The sequence below is a fragment of the Heterocephalus glaber genome, unplaced genomic scaffold (assembly GCF_053883595.1).
Source record: "Heterocephalus glaber isolate CG9 unplaced genomic scaffold, H.glaber_assembly_v1.0 deba00001472, whole genome shotgun sequence".
NCBI classification, from domain to species: Eukaryota; Metazoa; Chordata; class Mammalia; order Rodentia; family Bathyergidae; genus Heterocephalus; species Heterocephalus glaber.
Window position 1 is genome coordinate 7,138,122 of NW_028258315.1, and position 20,685 is coordinate 7,158,806.

Here is a 20,685-nt window from a genome sequence, read left to right on the forward strand (position 1 = left end):
CTCCAGCCTTGTCTTAACCACTTTTAACTGTACAGCGGCATTAAGTACATTCTCATTATGCCACCATCATTACCATCCAACTCCATCTCCAGAGCCTCTTCATTTTCCCAAACTAAAACTTTTTTGATGTGTGTGTGGCGGGTGGTGGGGTGGGGGGGTGGGGTGGGGGGTGAGATGTCTTTAGGTAACCCAGGCTGGCCTCAAACTCAAGATCCTCCTGCCTCAGCCTTCCAAGTGCTGGGATTATAGGCGTGCATGACCACTCCAGGCTTCCAAAATGAAACTCTGTACCCATTAAACAATAACTCCCTGTTGTCCTCCCCCTCAACCTTAGTAACCACCATTCTGTTTTCTGTTTCTCTAAATTTGCCTATTCCAGGCCCTTCATATATATCGAATCATACAAATGGCATTCAGTGACACACACCTATAATCCCAGCACCCTGGGAGACTGACGCAGGAGAATCACAAAAGTTGAAGCCCAAGCTGGGCAACTTAACAATTTAGCAAGACTGTGTCTCAAAATAAAAATATTTAAAAAGGGATAAATAGGGCCGGGGATTTAGCTCAGTGCCATCATGCCTGCTTCAAAAGCGCAAGGTCCTGAGTTTGATCCCCGGTACCAAAAAAAAAAAACAAATAAAAAGGGATAAATATGTAGTTTAGTGTGAAGGGCCTGGGTTCAATCCTCAGTACTACCAAAAAAAAAAAAAAGAATCATTCGTCTTTTTTGTGACTGGCTCATTTCACAAGCATAACGTCTTCTATTTTTATCCATGTTTCAGCACGTGTCAGAATTTCCTTCCTCTTTAAAACAGGACTATTCTAGGGCCGGGGATTTAGCTCAGTGGCTCCATGTCTGCCTCGAGAGTGCAAGGTCCTAAGTTCGATCCCCTGTACCGGAAAAAAACGACAAACAACAGGACTATTCCATTGTGTGTAAAAATCACATTTCAGGTGTCCAGCACCCTGTTGATTGTGTTGCCTTCACCTTCTGGCCCTTGTGAATGATATTGCTCAAAGCCTGAGTGTACCAATATCCAACACAAATTATTAGAATCAGTGAGCCACCCGTGTTCAGGAAAACAAAGTAGGTGGCCTCTGAATCACTTATTTCACGGAATCAGAAAATGTTGGAGCAGGAAATAATTATAAAATCATCATTCTATTTATTTATAGACGAGGAAACAGACATGAAGTAACTTCGCTAGGATGGCTTGGGAAATGTGGGGAGTAGGGGCTGTTAGGAAGACCCTCTCCCAGGCAAAATTATCTGCCCAACTTGACATGCCACATACCTCAAATTCCCCACACTGGAGATTTATTTACTTGGATAAAGGCACCAGTAATTTTACCAGGAGTCTCCTAGAAAAAGAAAAATAGCTCCGAGGAAAAGTCATTGTTGATCTGCAAGCCCTTGTCTTGAAAGACGGGGTTTTTCACCTAACAAGGAATGAGCTCGGAGTGGGGTGCTGCGGGAAGAGAGGGTGCTGAGCTCAGTCAGGGGAGCGCAAGTGGGGTCCCCGGGAAGTTTAAGCTCGGAGCTCCCCAAGGCGACCACAGCCTCTGCAGAGGCCCTGGTGCGCGGTGTCAGGGTTAATATTCAGACACTGGAGGCCCAGAAGGGGCAAAGGAGAAAAGGCTCAAGACCAACCCAGGCAGCGATGCCATGGCCTCTCCGGCCAGCTCGGAGCTGTGTGTGGTACCACATCAAAGCCCAGCACCCCGGGGTCACCAGGGACTGCGATGGATGGCTTGGTTCTCAATGTTAATGAAATACTTGCTAGGCTTTTCCTAGGCTTTTTTGTTTTGTTTTGTTTTGTTTTGTTTTGTTTTGTTTTGTTTTGTTTCATTAGCAAGAAAGGAAAATGCCCAAATGTATCATAACGTGGAAATCATTCTGCTTTAACATGTTTCAATCTCTCCGGGGCCAAGTGTGTGTCACGGTGGCACTGGTGTTGTTGTGCCACTAAAACATAGTATTCTGGGATGGAGAGAAGTTCATCCCCACACAGCCCATTAGCACAGGCATGGGGACATTCCTGGGGTCAGAGATTACTGCAACCCTACCAGCTCCATAAAACGAAGACTGCTTCTTAAGAGTGGTATTTCTTCTACCTCCAGTCCAATGCTGTGAAGAGGTTTCACCTAGGCTCTGGAAGAACAATGAGGCTTGAAAAAGGAATTATGGGAACCCAAAGAAAATACAAACGTATTTGACAAGCTGGGGTAGTGGAGCATGCCTGTAATCCCAGCACTCAGGGAGGCTGAGTCCTCAGGAGACTTGCAAATCCAAGCCCAGCTTGGGCAATTTAGCAACTTAGTGAGACCCTGTCTCAAAAGGTAAAACTTTTAAGACCCTTGAAATAAAAGGGAGGGCTGAGATTACTGGGTTCATTCCCTGGGACCCAAAGGGAAGAAAGCAAAACTCAGTATTGGGTCGTAGCTCAGTGGTGGAGCACTTGTCTAACAACTACAAGACCCTGAGCTTGATCAGTAACACACAGGGGGAACACATACACACACACACACACACAAAGTTAAAACTTTTAAAAAGGGCTAGGGAAGTAGCTCAGTTAGAAGGCTCTGGGTTCAATCCCAGTACCAAAAACAATACATATATATTATATATAGTGTGTGTGTGTGTGTATATATATATATATATATTATACTATATTATTATAATATATAGTATAATAATATATAATATAGTATATAATAATAACATAGTATATAATATATAGGTACTATAGTATATAATACATAGTATATATAGTGTATAAATATAAAATGTATATATATTTGACAATAACTAAAATGATACAGTCTTTCCCAGTTCTCAATCAAGACCAATGAGTCTAAAAACCCTTCTATGTATTATAATAACAATACCAACACACAACTAATTGAGCCCTGAGACATTAGATCTACTCATTGCTATGGAGATGTGGAAATAGAGCAATTAAAACAAAGCCAGAAGCTAGGCATAGCAGGACACACCTGTGATCTCAGCACTTGGGAGGCTGAGGCAGGAGGAGCACTGTGAGTTTGAGGCCAGCCTGGGCTATATAGCTGAGTTCAAGGCCAGCCTGAACTATATGGCAAGACCCTGTCTCAGAAGAAAAAAAAACCAGAGCACATGGTAAGTAAGGAAATTTGCACACAGTAGCTATATCGTTTATGAACCTGGAATCTGCCACACCCTGGTGAAAACCCTAAGCCGGCCGGTTGGCCCTCTTCGTCCATGGATTCCACATCCAAGGATTTCACCAACCGAAGACGGGAAATATCGGGGGCGGGAGGGGGCGGGGGGCGTGCTCTGTACTAAGCACACACAGACATGTTTCTTACCATCATTCCCTAAGCAACGCCATGGGCTGGGTAGATGACGCAGGACCTCCAGCATCCGCAGCTTCCGGTATCTGCAGGGTCCAGGACCCATGCCAGGAACCAAGCAGGGACAGTACTTTCCACGTCCCAGGTCCTGCTGTTTTAACGCGGATAACCCACAAGAAGAAAAGAAGTTTACACTCAGTCAGCCGAAAAAAATAAACATAAATGTGTGGTGGCCCTGGGTTAACTTCCCCGGCAATTAACTGCGCCCTTTCCCTGGGACACAATGGTCGGTGTCCCTGCGAGCTGAGCGCCCATGGCACATTAGCGTCCTCCCAGAGGCCTCTCGTCCTGCTCTGGTCACACGCAGCCTTGGGAGCACGCGGGCACGGCCACACAGCCCGAGCAGAGCCTCTGCTATGCAGCCGGCCTGGTGTCACCTGAGAGCTGCCGAGACTGCCAGACACCCTGGGAAAGGCGTCTAGCACTGGAAAGCTCCACTCTATTTTTAAAATATATGCACAAAACACATCATATTAGTGTATTCTAGTATAAAAGATGGAGGGAACCAGGTATGGTAGACTGCACCTGGAGTCTACCCTGGGGAGGCTGAGACAGGAAGACCTTTTGAGCCCAGGAGGTCAAAACCAGCCTGGACAACTTAGCAGAAAGAGAGAGGGGGAGGGGGAGGGGGAGGGGAGAGGGAGAGAGAAAGAAAGGAAGAGAAAATGAAAGAAAAAAGGGAGAGAGAAAGGCAAAGAAAGACAGAGAGAGAGAGGAAGGAAGGAAGGAAGGAAGGAAGGAAGGAAGGAAGGAAGGAAGGAAGAAACCAGAGAACATCTCTAACAGATCTGGAACGCTGGGCCCCAGTGACCACACGGGAACATGGCTGAGTCTGGGCTGAAGTCCGTGCTGTTCACTGTCTGGGTAACACTTACCGGTCAACCATTGCAGAAGCAGTTTTCAGAAAACTTGTAACTGATCAAAACATTTCAGATAACTGGAGAATAGACAGTGCAGCCACATCTACATATGAAGTGGGAAACCCCCCTGACTATCAAGGGCAAAGTTGCATGAAGAAGCATGGCATCCCCATGAGTCACGTTGCCTGGCAGGTCACCAAGGAGGACTTTGCAATGTTTGACTACATACTGTGCATGGATGAAAGCAATCTGAGAGATCTGAATAGAAAAAGCAATTGAGTTAAAAACTGCAAATCCAGAGCCAGGGATTTAGCTCAGTGGTTCCAGCACCTGCCTTGCAAGTGCAAGGTCCAGAGTTCAATCCTCAGTACCAAAAAAAATTTTTTAAATACTGCAAAGCTAAAATTGAACTGCTTGGAAGCTATGATCCACAGAAACAGCTCATCATTGAAGACCCTATGGGTATGAGTCTGACTTCGAGCTGGTGTACCAGCAGTACACCTGGTGTTGCAAAGCCTTCCTGGAGAAGGCCTGCTAGGGCTGGCCAGGCCCCTCCACTGGCCCACACTCACCCCAGCCAGCTCTCCCCTCTCACTCCTTTGCTCAAGCCCCAGGCCCCACCTGTTTCTTCAGATGACTTAACGTTTCTTCTCTTAAAAAATAATTGTAGGTACAGATCTGCTGTATTTGCAGAAGAATAAATAAACATGCTTGACTCGGTGTTTATGGGGTACAGTAAGTGTTCTTGGACTAGTTGAATGTCCCACTTTGCCCTATTTATAAAACAGTGAAACAAACAAATATAGAACAGCCAAACAGAGCACAATGGAGCAAGAAAGACCCAAAGGGGGCCAGGGATTTAGCTCAGTGGTTCCGCCACCTGCCTCGAAAGCCCAAGAACCCAAGCTCAATCCCCAGTACCAAAAAAAAAAAACCCAAAGACCCAGATCAGCCTCTTAGCCCAGGAAGACCTGGATACCTGCACTACCTCAAGGGAGTGTGGACAGTGCCTCAGCTCACCTGTGCGCTCTCCGCCCGGCCTCTACCAGTCACAGCAGCCCATCTAGAGCAGCCCTTCACCGACATATCAGTGTTGTAGCTCATGCACACTCATTGTGCACATTTGTATGCATGTGTTCAAAAAATATAGTGAATGTTTAAACTTCTTTAAAAAATTTGCAGTAAAGGACCCATTGCCGTGAATTCCCCTCAAGGTCCTCCCCTTTACTTTGTACACACTCATCCCATCTTCCTTGCCACTTTCTGAAGCACTTCTGGAAGTCCTTCCTGGGAGTCTTTAGCTGCGCTGTCCTGGCTGCCTCGGTGTCCTGAATCGATTGAACACGTTTCCCTCTCGTGGTCATTTTGACTTGGGGAAGAGCCAGATGTCACACGGTGCCAGATCGGGTGACTGAAGTGGATGAGGACACACTCATGTTTTTAGGAGCTGCCTTTCCATCAGATGGCACTTGACAGCAGCCTTCACTGTAGTTTTGATACACTTTGTAAAGGCACGAGAGAAGATATGCAGAACTGCTTCAGAAAGGGGCAGGAACTTTGGGATGAGAGTGTTTGAACCTATGGAGAGTATTCTGAGGGGGATTCATGGAAGTATGTCCTGCTGTAATAATTTTTTTAATTTAAACATTCACTGTACATTTTGATCACACCTCCTGTATTTAAGATAGGAAAGAGAGATTGGTAGAATTGTTGGTTTAATAGTTGTTGGTTTTATCTAGTTTATGTCATGAGGAGGTCTGCTTATTTGTTCCCACTTAAACTATGTTCCTCTAAAAATTTAATTCTGCCCAAGGAGAACAACACTTGTAAGCAGCATATCTTAGGAACAGTTGAGGGGTGTGTCTGTTTTATATGCACGTGTAATCTAGATGTCAATACAAATTGGCTTAGGTTTAAAAAAGTAAGTTAAAAAATTGGAAAAGTTTATTACATTTGTATGCTTAAATGTTGATATGTTAATAAGAAAGTTATAGCCAAATATAAGTAATTTCATTCTCAAATTCATATAGGTACCAGAAAAGATTGCTTTCAAGATAAACTGAGAAGTGGGCCAGTGGTTTATCTCAGTGGTTCTGCCACCTGCCTCAAAAGCACGAGTTCAATCCCTGGTATCAAAAAAAAAAAAAAAAAGATAAACTGAGAAGTTACAAAGTACAACTGAGATAAATCCAGCATCTTCCTCCTTTTTTTACTGTCAGATAAAGAAACATTTGAGAACATTAAAAAAAAACACAAACAGGTCTGGAATACGTTGTCAGGCACTGTTCCAGGTGTTCACATACATGTCTTATAGAGATGGTCCCTGACTTACACCGTCTGCCTGAGATTTTCCAGCTTGACAGTACTGCAAAACCACCCCACAGCCATCTTGTTTTTTTGCTCAGCACAGCATTCAATCAGTTTCATGAGGCTTCCAGCACTTTATTTTAAATAGGCCAATGTGGCTGTGCTGAGAGGTGCAGAGCATGCTGTGTCCCATGATGATTACTAGGTTGGCTGTAGTAATTTTGGAGGTGCTCCAGTATTGTACTAGGGATTCTCCAGCTCTTTTCATTTTATTTTGAGATGGTCTCACTCAGTTGTCCAGGCTAGCCTTTAGACTTGCAATCCTCCTGCCTCAGCCTCCCTAGTAGCTAGGATTACAGGCGTGTACCGCCAAGCCTAGCTAGTAAAAGCATTTTTGTCATAATATTTTGTTTGCAATGGATTTGTGGTGATGAAATCCCACCCTAAATTGAGACCAGGAGACCTTGCACGATATTTTGCACCTAATGCTCCCTGGTTAACATGTACTGTCAGAGCCTGACCTTCTGTGGGTTCCCTGTGGGCTGAGGCAACATATGAAGGAGGTCTGGCTTCTCCAGTGCCCCTTCGGGTCCCATCTTTCCACCTGTTCTCTTGTGCCAACCTCTGCCACTTGAGTAAAAGCCACACTGGACCAAAGGAACTGCCCATCTCTACCTGCTGCACCAGGAAGGGTGGGCTTCAGCCAGAACAGAAGCCATGCTGGAGACCAGGAGGCCATGTAGAGGTGGAAGGACCATGTCCCAGAAGCCAGAGCCCAAAGCCAAGCATGGAGACCTACACTTCGGCTGCAGTGTGTCCCGATGGGGCAGATGGAAGTACAGGCCCCTGGGATCAGGAGAGGGGACAGGGCGTAATCAAGCAGGAAAACAGGGGAGAAGAAAACAGCAACAGAGAATCCACTGGACATGTCCCAGTGGGTCTAGGAGGGCAGCAGGAAAGACTCCTATATGGGCCACCCCATGGAGGGGACAGACAGGTGCAGAAGGGAGGAAGTGGGCACAGAAGCAGGTTTGGAGGGATAGATGGGAGGGATGGAGGGATGCAGGGTGGATGCATGGATGGATGAAGGGATGGATGCAGGGATACATGGATGGATGGAGGGAAGGAGGGTTGCATGGATGGATGCATGCATGCATGGAGGGATGCATGGATGCTTGAGTGGAAGGATGGGTGGAGGGATGCATGGAGGGATGCGTGGATGGAGGGATGGATGCGTGGATGGATACATGGATGCATGGGATGGATGCATCATGCATCCATGGATGCATGGAAGGATGTGTGGATGGATAGAGGGATGCATGGATGGATGCATGGATGGCTGGAGGGAGGGATGGATGGAGGGAGGGATGGAGGGATGAAGGGAGGGAAGGATGCATGAAATGAACACATCAGATGGGGAAGATGATGATGGCCTTTTCTGCTTCCTTTCCTCTCTCTGTTGTGAGTCCACAGAGGAAAGAGGCATGCAGGTATGAACACAGGTTTCTTGTGCCTCCCGAAATAGGCTTCCCTTGCACTGGGTTACATCCATACTGATTTTCTAGGGTCTTTGTTTTGTTCTGCTTTTTGAACTGGAATTGACTGAACCCAGCCCCATGCATGCTAGGCAAGCACTGAGCTGTATCTCCAGCCTTGCCTAATTTTCTTTCTCCAGTCACTTGACTCTCCGGCCCCTAAGGGAAGCCTACCTGTATACCACCCAATTCAAAGGGGATTTCAGCTTTGAGAAAAGAGCTCGATCCATCTTTCATAATTAAGCTAGGGGTCTTCCTATAGTTAAGGTCATAACAGCAGAGGCCAGAGCCCACCTAAGCTTTCTTCAAGCCACCCCTTCACAGCAGGCAAGGCGATGCCGCTGGAAGTGCCTGGTAATGATTGGAGTGGTGGACTCTCCCCAAGACAGTCTTTGTTCACTGGGCCACCGGAAGGAAAGACACAGAAAGTCTATGTGGGTCTGAGGCCATCTTCACAGAGATCCTTTACAAAAGTCTAGGTGGAGCTTATGCCTTGGGGAGAAAAGAAACAAGGAACAAAATCCCCAAAGCTGAGCAGTATTAGAAACTGCATAAAACCATTTGGAAACACCATGACTCACTTTTGGCACGGGAGCAAATATGAAGGTCAAAAGATTGAATTAGGATCTCCACTGACACAGTGCAGACGTTGCTCTGAAGGAGCCTTCACGATGTCCCTGAAGCGCCGGGCTCAGGGCTGACCATCTGACCGGTGTCTGCATGTCCACTTCATCCAAGGCCGGGGACACCAGAAGCTGGGGCCGAGGACAGAGTAAAGACACTGGCCCCAGAAACAGCGGCCTACAGGACGCAGGCCTGAGGACCTCTGAGAAGCGCCCTTGCATCCCTCTCTGCAAAAAACAGTCACAGCGTTCTCAAAAGCAAACAAGTAAGCAGAAAGGAAGAGCAGTTGTAATTAGAACTGAAAGTGTTCGTGGTAATAAAGTCATTTCCTCCACTTTTGGAGATGCACTTGAGGGATGGACCAGAGGAAAGCCCTCCTGTGGCCTCCAGGACAGGCAGCCTTGCAGACAGTCCCCAGGCTCTGGGACGCCCCACCTCCCCACGCTTCTGACAGAGTTTGGCAGGAAGGGCTGGTCAGAGGGGGTTCAGTGTTCCTGGACACTGGGGGGGACTCTTGGTACCTCAGTGTGCAGAGCCCTCCCGCAGAAAGGCTAACAAAACTCACAGATGCTCGAGTCCTTTCAGAATAAGATGCCGTGGGATTTGTGCACACCCCTCCTGTAGAGGACTTATCATCTTAATACCCCGGAAGTGCTGTGTGATCTGCTGTCACACCATGCAGTCTAGGAAATAATGCCCAGAGCAAAGTCTGCACATCTCCAGGGCAGACTCGGTCAGCACAGGGCTGGCTCCCTGGTGCACGATGGCCAGGCAGAGCCCACAGGGCAGAGAGCCACCAGCCCTGTGTTGCCAGGCAGATTTCTTTGTATTCGAGTCTGTGTATTGTGATAAAGTAAATCAACCTTGTTTCGTCATTTTCTCTCACAAGGATCCATCGTGCCCCAAACTTTCATCCCTAGCTTTGGTCCCCACGAGCTGTACAGTGAGAAGGATGCCAGACTGCTCAGGCCACTGCTGTGGTCTCATTGTGAACAAGGAAGTGGGACTTAGAGTCAAGCTGAGGGAGTTAGGGGTAGGAATCGGAGGGGAGTGGAGCAAGGAGAAGGGATTGGGAGGTCAGGGAAGAACGGGGCATTGGTTTAATGAAATTGACTTTTCTCAATTTCTTACTCCCAATACGCTCTAAGAAAGTGTGCTTCCTCTTGGGGATAAGAGCGAAGTATCAGCCTGCAGGGTGGAGCCTGCTTATAATTCTAGCATTGTGGGAGGCTGAGGCAGGAGGATCACACGCTGGAGCGCTACCTGGGCGACTCAGTGGCTTATCAAGACCCCTCTCAAAATAAAAAGTTAAGAGTGGGACGGGGCTGTAGCTCTGTGTGAAGTCCCTGGGTTCAATCCCCAGTATGGAAACAACAACAAAGCCTCTGACCTATGTTATTTAATTAGCTACACCACCTCCATCTTAGCCTCGGTTATAAAAAAATACTTAAGGGGTTCAGGCTTAAGGGTGGCACTTCTTTTTAAAGCTCAATAAACAGTGTAGAAAGCTAGATTGCAGCAATATTAATTGTTAAAGTCTGCTGCCTACATCCAGAAAAAAAAATTTTTATTAAGGCTTCATAACGACTTCCCCCCATCCGGTTGAGCAAAAATCACCTCTGACTAGATGGTGCGGCAGGCGGTGATGGTTAAGCAATTGCATTGTTCCATTTCACACCATACAACTTCACTGAAAGGTGGCTTGATAAAAATCAGCCAGGCCAGTTTCTGGATGTCACCCTCCCTCCCAGAGGACCAGCCTCCAGGGCACTCTGTACCTGCTGGCTGTTCTCGCAGGGACATGCCAGCTACCTGGCCCTCCTGGGCCAGTTCTCAGGTGTGTGCACTGGGTAAACTCTGGAGGAAGGCTGCTGGGGCTGTAGGCCAGGACTTTAGCCTTGCGGGCATGGCTGCCTCCTGCTTCCGCCAGGTGTGGGGAGCCTGCAGGTTTTCCTGGAGTTGCAGGGAAAGGGACTCTTCTCTGTCGGAGTGCCTCTCACTTCCTCCTTCCTTGTCCACTCAAAGGCCAATAGACAAGGGCAGCCGGTCTGCGCTGGGCAAGGAGCTTGGCCAGGTCCTGGAAACACATAGGGGAATTGTCACAGCAGTGGGACAGTCATTCGAGAGGACAGTGACAAGCCTGGGTAGGCAGCACGAGACTTAAGGGCTCCAAGTTAGTCCCTCCGAGTGCAGCCTAAAGCATGCCAGGGAGGACCAGCCAGTCGGGGAAGACTGCCCGGAGGAGGTGCCCCAGCACTACATCAGGGACACTGATCCTAAGTGGATTTTGTTACGAGCACCATGGAAAAACAACTGAAGGTCTTAAGCCAGAGGGTGCTGAGCTCAGAGGCGGTGTGGAAAGGCTCGCTCTCCACACGTGGTCCCGCCAGGAAGTGCAGAGGAGAGAGCTGGAAGGGGCAGCGAGTGCAAAGGCCCTGGGGAGGGGGCCCATACAGGACCCGAGGGTGCTCTGTCCGGCCGGCGTGCAGCGCCGAGTGAGGCCAGAGAGGCCCAGGAGCCAGGACTGTCCCACACGTGCTGTGCTGCAGGCTCACCAGGGGCTGGGACCAAAACTGCCCGGAAGTCGCCCAGCTGCCCCGTGTCATCCCGGTTGTAGGTACTATGGAGCTAACGGGGTTCCCCAAATAACCTGGACGAGGGGCACAGAGATGCTAGCTCTAAAGACCTGAGATCTGTACTGCTTTTCAGTTACTAAAACATGGTACCATCCTCCACACTCACCAGGAAACAAAGGTTTCCTCCTCCGAAGCTCAGTGAGGAAGGAGAGGAGACCGTTACCCCAACTTTTCTTTTGTTTTTATGAGCCCATGTCGGCAGTACATAAGGACTACATTCCGCGGAGGGAGTGGTACCTGCACATAACACATCTTCATTCTTGTTTCATCCCTTCCCTCCCTCCCTCTATCTCTCGATCCCCTTCCTATTTGAGAAAGATCCGTCTCCCTATTTCCTGTTGTCTATCTTTTTATTTTGCTCTTTATATTTTGGGTTTCATGTAATATTTAAGCTTGTGTGTCTGACTTATTTCACTTAACTTTATGGTCTCAAGGTGCATCCATTTACCTACAAATGACTCAGGTTTAACCTTCTTTGTAGCAGAATAGTGCTCCGTGGTGTGTAAACAACAAAGTTCCTTCATCCACTCACCTGTTGATGCACCAATTGGCCCCTTCTAAGCTTTAGCTATTAAGAATTACGTACTAAGTAATATGATGACTCTAACTCTTTCAGGAAGATACCTAGAGGGGTTTTCTCAACTTTGAGCATGTAGATATGGAAGATAGATTTATGTCGGAAATATAAATCCACATCAACAAACAGGAAAAGCATCTCCTTTAGCTAGAGATCTGGTGTTTCGTAACAATATGGGGTGGAGCCACACCCTGCAGTTATGTGGCTTGGGTCAGGCTGCTCATCTCTTTGTGTTCAGTTTTCCTGTCTATAAAATAAGAGACAATGCAGCACCTACTGTCCCAGTACCTTTCTCACCACTGGGACACAACACCCGACACCCTCCACCTAAAAGAGCAGAGGTTTATTGCAGCTCACGGTTTGTAGAGGTTTCAGTCCACAGTCATCTGGCTCCAGGGTAGAACCGCATGGCAGAGGAAAGCTGCTCAGGGCATGGCAGACAGGAAGCAGAGCGATGTCAAGAGCCATTCTACATAACCTTGGGGAAAACCATTTCATAATTAAATTACGATCAGAGCTGTCTGAAGCCTAACGTCCATGCCCGAGAGCCAGCTGTGGCACGCGGAAATATAACTCCGTTTTGCCTCCAGTCACAGCTGAGGCCTCAATGGTCCTGTGATGCTGTGATGCTCAAGGGCAAGATTACATCACCTGCAGACATCCGGGTTCTTTGAGAACCCAGTAGTAATTTTTAAAAGGAGGAAGGTTTCATCAGGGGAGGGACAGATTCCTTATCAGTTTAACTCTCTCACCTACTGTTGTAAGGATGTTTTGCTCTTCTCCCCGTCCTCATCAGCATAAGATCCGCGTCAACATCGGATTTCTGTCGCCCTCTGAGTCACCCCATCCCCCCCCCCTTATTATATGAACTCAATAAGTGGTGGCGAGCTCCGAGTGTCTTTGTCTTTGCCCACTCTGAGGCACTGACCCCCGGCCCCCATGTACTTGAAATTACCCAAGTCCCTACTGCCTTGCCTTCTTTAGCCCCTGCCGTGCCCCCTTCTACACAGTCAGAGGACTGAGCACCTCCATTAGAGAGAAAGCGAGGGGAGGAGCTGAGGCGGGAGGTGAGCCCTCCCGGGTCACACCCACAGTGACCGCCTCTTCCGACCAGACCCCACCGAACCCCCAAACCCAGTCACCCCCCACACACAAAGCCCCACCTATGAGCACACGAGGCTCTTGGACGACACCTCGATAGAAACCCTAACATCTATCTCATAGAGGGTGTCATAAGGTGTAACTAAATTAACGCAAGGAAAGTGTGTGGCCCAGCGCCGGGCATGGTGGAAGCACCCAGTACACGATGCTATCACGATGTTATTGCTGTGATTTGCTTTCACGTGAGTGCACTTGACACTAACGCTCACTCACTTCCTTCTTTAAACTCTTCCTTTGGCATCCTATCACGTGGACTACTCTGCTTTCCTTCTGGTTCCTTTGTGGGTTGTTTTACTGCTTCCTCTTCATCCTCCTGCCCCTTAGGATTTCCTCAAACCCCCATCCCTTCTCAGCAGCCCCACCCATAGGCGCGGCCACTCCCCTAGGTGCACAAGTCCCGAGCCCATCCGTGAGGTTCCAGTCTGTCCCAGCCCTGATGGTCCACCGGACGGACGTGACGTGGGCAACTCAGGTTCCGTGGAGTCCGACTGCGCGCCTCCTTCCCCGCCACTTCCTTCTTCTGAAGTTCTCTCTGACAGCACAGCCCCCATTCACACCGACTAGAGTCCTCCATCATCCCCACCCCTCTTCCCCTAGCCCACCACACCCAGCTGCTTAATGAAGCTCACTGTTGCCAGAATACTTCCTCCCTTCCTTCTCCACCTCCTCCATCTGTTATGTTACCTTACATGCTACAACTACCCAAAAATGATCTCCTCACCTCTGATATTTATTTATGATCCTGACTTTCTCCTCAAGCCTCAAACACCCCCTCTAAACCGACCTCATGCTGCTCAGAGTCAAGGGAGACCATTAGGTTTGAACTGTTTCAACCCTCATCACACCAAGCCCAGGGCCTCCTTTCTCTACACTCATGCTCAGTTCTTCTCCAGTCCAACCTGGGGCACTCACCTGAATTCCATGTTCTAACCCTTTCATCTCTATCCCAGGTTCAAGTTCCTTGTGTCTGCACTTTCTCCTCCCTACACAACTGTCACATTCTTATTCCCCTGGTCATTGCCGGAAGCTAAGGGACCCTCACTATGTACAGCCTGACACATGAGGTACAGCCAGGACCACCACACATTTGAGAAAACCAGCAGACAAATGGCAGACACTAAACTCAATGCGCTGAAGAAATGAGACCCTGGGGAAATAAGTACTACAGGAAAGAGAGAAGAGCTTTAAATTAAGCATAATTAGTGTCCCGAGAGGAACGTGCAAGGATGCTAAATCCATGGAGGACTGGATGCAAAGAAAAAGCTATTAACGTTACAGGAAAATGAAGACCTAATTGCTGAATGAAAACTCTACTGATGGAATGAATCATAGAAAATCATTCACAAAGAATGAATGTGTTAAATGGAGCACTGGGCTGGTTTACCCAAAATGAAGTTCAAAAGATTAAGAGATTTAAGATATGAGCTAGACATTTAAAGACATGAAGATATGATTCATGGATCCAGCTACCTTACAGAAATTCTAAGACAGGATAGAGAGGAATCTGGGAGAAAAATAAATTATGCTAGATTATTTCCCATTGATGAAGAAAGATTAAAATCATCATATTAAAAGAGATTATTAAATAATGAAAAGGTCATTTTATAAAGTGGCTATTACTTTCATAATGAGACTAGATTAAATAGTTTGGGTGGGGGTTTTTTGGTACCGGGGATTGAACTCCGGTCCTTGCACTTGCACAGCAGGCAGTGAAACCACTGAGCTAAATCGCCAGCCCTTAGATTAAATAATTTCTTAGTATCTTTCAAAAAGTATTTGATTCACCAAAAAACAAATGAATTTTCACCTGCTGGGTGTGGTATGGGTGTCTGTAGTTCAAGGAGGCTGAGGCACAAGTTCAAAGCCACCCTAGGCAACTTAGTGAGAATCTGCCTCAAAATAAAAAATAAATCTGGCCGTGGCTCAGCACTAGAGCACTTGTCTAGCATGTGCAGTGCCCTGGGTGGAAGCCCGTGTGCCAAAAAAGAAAGAAAGGAGATGTGAATTCCCTTCTCAGTCTTCCGGGGCCCTCTTCTCATGGAATGTGACCTTTCTATCCCCTTGGACATCTTATCCACGTGTGTCTGACTCCAAGCATGGAGCATCCCATGATGGATTGTTGGCCACACGTCAAGGTCCCCCCGACTGTGAGCTCCTCATTAAAACCAGCGCAGCCCTCACCCCAGAGAAGAGCGCAGTGAGTGAAGATGGGGCCATGAATGGGCACCCCACCTGCCTCCCGCCCGACCCACCACTCCCTGTGTGTCCACTTTCAAGGTGGTGCCAGGCCAAGGCGGTCCCTGGCCGAGGTCTGGCCTTCTTCCAGCCTGAGGAGAGAGCAGCTCAGAGAGGAGCCCTCTGCAATGGCTGGCAGGGAGGGAGAGTCTGGTCTCTGGAGCAGGAGGAGAAGGATAAGTGTGTGCACCAGATGATGGGTCCCAGAGTCTGCCTTGTCAAGGCCAGGTGTGAGGAACAGGGTGTCTCCCAGGGTGGGGCCACCATGTTCTGAGAGAGATCACAGTGGGAGCCCTGTACCTCATTCCAATCCCAACCTTACCCCCTAGGTGAGCTCCTCTCTACCTACAGTGTTGCCTGCACACCCCAAAGAGCGCCCTTGGGAAGGGGTTTGAGGGTCAAGTCCAAAGAGGAGCTTCGTGTCCCCAAGATAATCCAGGGGGAGGAGGAGCCCGAGCGAGCTGGAGAGAAGGCCAAGGTCAATGCCTCGTGGCTGAGCGTCCTGTCCTCGGGGCAACACTGCAGTCCTAAAGGCCCACATCGAGGAAGCGGCGCAAGAGCTCAGCCAAGCGAGCAGCTCCGAGTGAAGTGAGGGCACAGGACACCCCAGGAGCCACTGCCACAGGGCTCGCGTGCACCCCTCACTAAACCTCATACTCCTGTCAACCGGACAAGCTGTACCAGGCCACAGTGTGCGTCCTTCAGAAATGACCATTTCCTGCATTTCACTCTCATAGACCAGGAGAGAACACTGAAAACTCTGTGTTCTCTTTCCCTGTTTCTCTGCCATGTATCAGATAAAAGATGTACAGACCAAAGAAATAGTTGGTTTTCTGCATTTATTTATTTTTCTTTGCCAAGCCATTCACCAGTAGTTTCTCAGAGAGTTCTTCTAAAGCCCTTAAAAGAAAATTAGTTTGCAACACCCTTTATTATGTTAATGGGGCCCACTCTGAGTCCAGATACAATAACTACAAAGAGAAAGGAAAGTGTTTATCCTCAGAACCTGCTGGGGCCCCTGGGCTGTATTCTCATTTCTCGTTCATCCACTCGCCATGACAGTCTTGAGAGGAACCTATTGTTAGGCCCGTGTCAAGAAGTAGGGGACTCAGCCTACAGACCAATGTTAGATATAATAAATCACACATTCAGTTTTTAAAAATTAAGGAACTGAGGCTCTCAGAGGTGAAGAACTGTACCAAGCAGGGTGTGGCAGTGGATACTTGCAGTCGAAGCTACTGGAGGCTGAGACAAGAAGATCTCTGAAGCCCAGGATTTGAAGGCCAGTTTGGGCAACCTAGCAAAACACTGACTGAAAAGAAAGGAAAGAAGGAAGGGCCAAAGGGAGGGAAGGAGGACAGAGGGAAAGAACAAGGGAGGGAGGGAGAGAGAAAAGAAGGAAGGAAGACAAACATCCAATAACCACAAAGCTAGGGGGGTAGAAGTCCAATTCAAAACTAGATAGAGCTAAGGCTGCTGATCTTTCATCCACTCCACTAAGATGTTCTTGTAAAGCACTTAATTCACACCCAGGGGATGAAAACACCCTGGAAAAGATGAGTTTGGCGGGGAGAGGGGCGCACAAACACCAGGATAGGAAGAAGAGGGCCTCGGCAGCAAGGAAGATGTCTTCCTGACAGGCCCTGATTATTGAAAAGCAGTTGCTTTGCTCCTGTAAAAGTCTCTGAGCCCGGTGTAACATGTGCGTGACTTTAGTGATCCTGGGTGACAACATCCTGTGCGCTTCTCCCTGTCAACCACCAGCCCTGGGGACTCGAAAGCGGCCACCACTTTTCTTCCTAACACCAGGCAGAGTTGCGCTCAACAGTGCTGACCAGCGAACACACCCGCTGGGTTGACAGCTGGTTTCGAGTTTTTTGCCCACAGCGATGCAAAATATTCCTCCCGCAGGGCCTTTCGATGGGCTGTCGGTGGCGAGCGAGAAGTGGAGCCATGACCTTGAATCCCAAGCGCTCCAGCTCTGGGCCGAGGCTTCCTGAGTGCTTCCCTCTGGCTGCGTGTGCACTTCCTCTCGGCGGCCCTATCTGCAAAAGAAGAGCTGGGGCTGCAACAGGCGGCAGGAAGTAAAAGGGAAAACACAATCGAGTGCAGAGCAGAAGAATCAAGACTGAGAATCCTTTAAGGGGGGTGAGCTGAAAACAAACTGAACCGTTGCCATCAGTGCCTTCCGATAGGGAGGAGCAAATCGGGTGCAAACCTCCGAGAGGGCGCTCAGGATCCTCTTTGCACCCACTTTCCTTCCACGTGGTGAGGTGCCCCACCCAAGCCTCAGGCCCTGGATCCTGCTGCTCTCTTAAAACCCGCCGTTCACTAAATCAGTCTGATTCCTAGAATCCAGACTAGGCATTGACAAAAGCAAAACAGAAGGCAAAAACTAGCAGTGCACAGCAAAAATGATTCAGTGGGATTTGCAAAATAACTCCTTCCTAAGGCACACTTCGGTTTTCGAGAACACAGGTCCTTGCCTTTGCTGGAGGACATTTAGTGGACAAAAGGGAATATTCCAGCCTTCAGCGGGAACGAAAGTGAGGTTATGCTACCTTGCAAAAGAGAAAACACTGCCAAGTGACAAAGGGGAAGGAGGCAGAAGATCACCTCAGCGTTTTAAAAGCAGAAACTCAAAGCCAGGGGAAGTGGCACATGCCTGCAACCCCAGCACCCAGGAGGCTGAGGTAAAAGGAGTGCAAGGCCAGCCTGGGCTACATAGCAAGACCTTGTCTCAAAAAACAAAAAAATAAAAGCAGAAACCCAAATCAGCATCCCACCTTCCTCTCTCCATCTACAAGTTTTCTTAACAAAATGAAACTGGAATTGGGGTTAAATAAAGATATCTGAGTTCCCCTAACTGTCTCGTCTGCTACACAGACTTGGTCCGAAGGTTCTGCCTCGGTCACCTGTGTGGGGAGAAGCGGGTCTAGCGAAATGTAAGCCACAGCTACTACAGTTGTGTAGAAAGTTGTACTCCATTATAGCCTATAAAGAAGCTACAGGGAGTTATCGAAGGGAATATTTTTCCCTGGAAAAATTAAAACCAAGCAAAACAAATCACCAGTGCTTTGGCAAATAACAAAGCAAAAGAAAGGGCCTTGGAGGTCACACTAAGGAAACAAGATTCCCTTGGTCAAGGTGAAACCTTTAGACACCCAGCAAAGTCACTCAGGGACTCTTGGGCTGCATGGAATGTGCACCATGATTTCAATCATATCAGCAAACTGTGACATGGATCAAGTCTCAAATCTATTCTTTTTTTTTCTTCTGGGTATCAAACCCAGGCCCCAGCTCATGCTAAGCAGGTCTTCTACCACTGAACTACACCCTTAGCTCTGAAATTATTCTTAGTTCGTTTTAATTTTTAAAATAATATCACCCAACCAGATGTAGCAGTGCATGCCTGGGATCCCAGCACCCTGAAGCAGGAGGGTCACAAGTTCGGGCCCAGCTTGGGTAATTTAATAACTTGGCAATACCTTGTCTTACAATAAAAAATTAAAAAGGGCCTGGGTTTTAGTTCATTGTGAAGGCCTTAGTTCAATCTCAGATAGATAGGTAGATAGATAGATAGATAATAGAATATTACCCAAGGAAGGTGGGCGTTAAATCAAACAAAACATGAAAAAGAGAAACTAAAAGTGTAAATAAGGATTAAAATGAATAATTCATAATTTGAAATAGGAAGAAAAAGTCCAAACGGGTAGGGGAAGTGGGAGGGGAAAGGAAAAGGAAAGAAGGAAAAGGAAAAATTATGAGAAAAGGAAAAAATGGAAACAAAGTCTTTGTAAATAGGGAAGGGTGGACAGGGAATGGGGAAAAACTAAGAACCAAGATCCATCATGTACAGGTACAAGTACCCAATGATAAATGTAAATGTATTATATATCTAAAGTGTACCAATAAAAGAATTTAAGCAAAAAAAAAATGAAAAAGAAACTTCAGAAAATTAGAAAATAGTTGCTTTTTGCCTGCAGTTCCTTACTCAGATGCCAATATCCATCTAAAACAATAATTCCCTTCTCCATTTTCTCCTAATCAAAATAGTTGAAGAGAACAGGCCCGCTCCTTTTACTCTCTCTCTCTCCCTCTTTCCCTCTTTCTCTCTCACTACAAGCAAGAATCCCCAATCATTCATGTGATAGAGTTTCTTCACCAACAATCTCTTAACAAAAGCTAATGATAAGGAACTTTGTAAAAACATCAAGCAAATTGTACACACACATGCACACACACACACCTTAATCTTCAGCTGTCAGAACCGCTTCTGGCTAGCTTTCTACTTCAGGAGACCCAAAAGTATACTGTACACCACAAAAAAGACATTGAGGGTTGCTTGTTTAGAATACAAAAACAGGCGAGCCAGGGATTTAGCTCAGTGGTTTCCCTGCCTGCTGCGCAAGCGCAAGGACCCAAGTTCGATCCCCGGGACCAAAAAAAAACAAAACAGGAAAACAAAGGTCCTCTACTGGCAGCGGTAGTAAAGAAACTCTTCTATTTGCCCATCATCCTTCCTATAAAATATGGGTAGAGATAAGAGAGTAAGTATTAATATGTATTAAGTACACATTTTATGCCAGGCCATTGTATGCTGTGGGTTATCTCCTGTAACCCTCATAACAATCCTACAAGGTAAGGTCTTATTCTCATTTTTCAGATGTAGAACTGAGGCCTAAAGAGTCTCGAATGGAGCAGAACTAAGCTATGAGCCCAGACAGCCTCACTGCAGAGCCCGATCCTTAACTCCTAGGCCCTCCTGCCTCTCTGGAGTATATGGTGAGCAGGAATCAGAAGACTGACTTGATCTCAAGACCTACTTCTGTTGCTTGCCACTAGCTTGTCCAGGCCCTTGAGTGAAATGAAGGAAGAGCTGAAGATGTTTGACCAGGGCCCTAAAGCTTTTTTCTAGTTCTTCCATTCTGGCCTTCCAGAAGCCTCATGTCTGGCTTCTCTGGGTCTTCTCCGCCCGCACCCCCACCCCTGCCCGGCTCTTAAGGGATTGCTGGGGGATGATAGGAGGCAGTCTTTGCAAAGGATTCGAAAAGGTAAAAAGGGCTATGTCTGAGGTGAGCAGCCTGACCTCAGGAAGGGAAGGGAAGTCCAGGATCTGATCCTTCACCCTGGACCTGTGGGACCGGAGCAGGAGCGAGAAGGGGACCTTAAGGGGCTCTCCAGCTCTCCAGGCAGTGGCAGCAGCTGCAGTTCCCTGTGCTGCACAAACCAAAGCTACCATCAAGTGCACACACCCATGGGCATGAGGAGCCACACCAACACGGTTGGCAGCACTTCTGCAGCCACACCGGTGCAAAGTTCTGCACCAAACATGCAGCACTTCAGCCTGGTCT

General features: G+C 47.7%; 1 long non-coding RNA gene across 5 annotated transcripts in view; it reads right to left on the reverse strand.

Annotated features, from left to right (window-relative positions):
• LOC147826173 (uncharacterized) overlaps positions 1-20,685 on the reverse strand; it is a 58,914-nt gene that overhangs the window by 24,788 nt on the left and 13,441 nt on the right. Inside the window, exons 2-3 of one of the 5 annotated variants that reach the window (XR_015439084.1) lie at positions 4,272-12,413; positions 3,352-3,487 (exon numbers count right to left, since the gene is read on the reverse strand). This is a non-coding gene — a long non-coding RNA (uncharacterized LOC147826173). Of the gene's footprint in view, positions 1-173; positions 12,414-20,685 lie in introns of those variants that run through there. The other 4 variants (XR_015439085.1, XR_015439083.1, XR_015439082.1 and 1 more) reach the window with 4 other exon arrangements.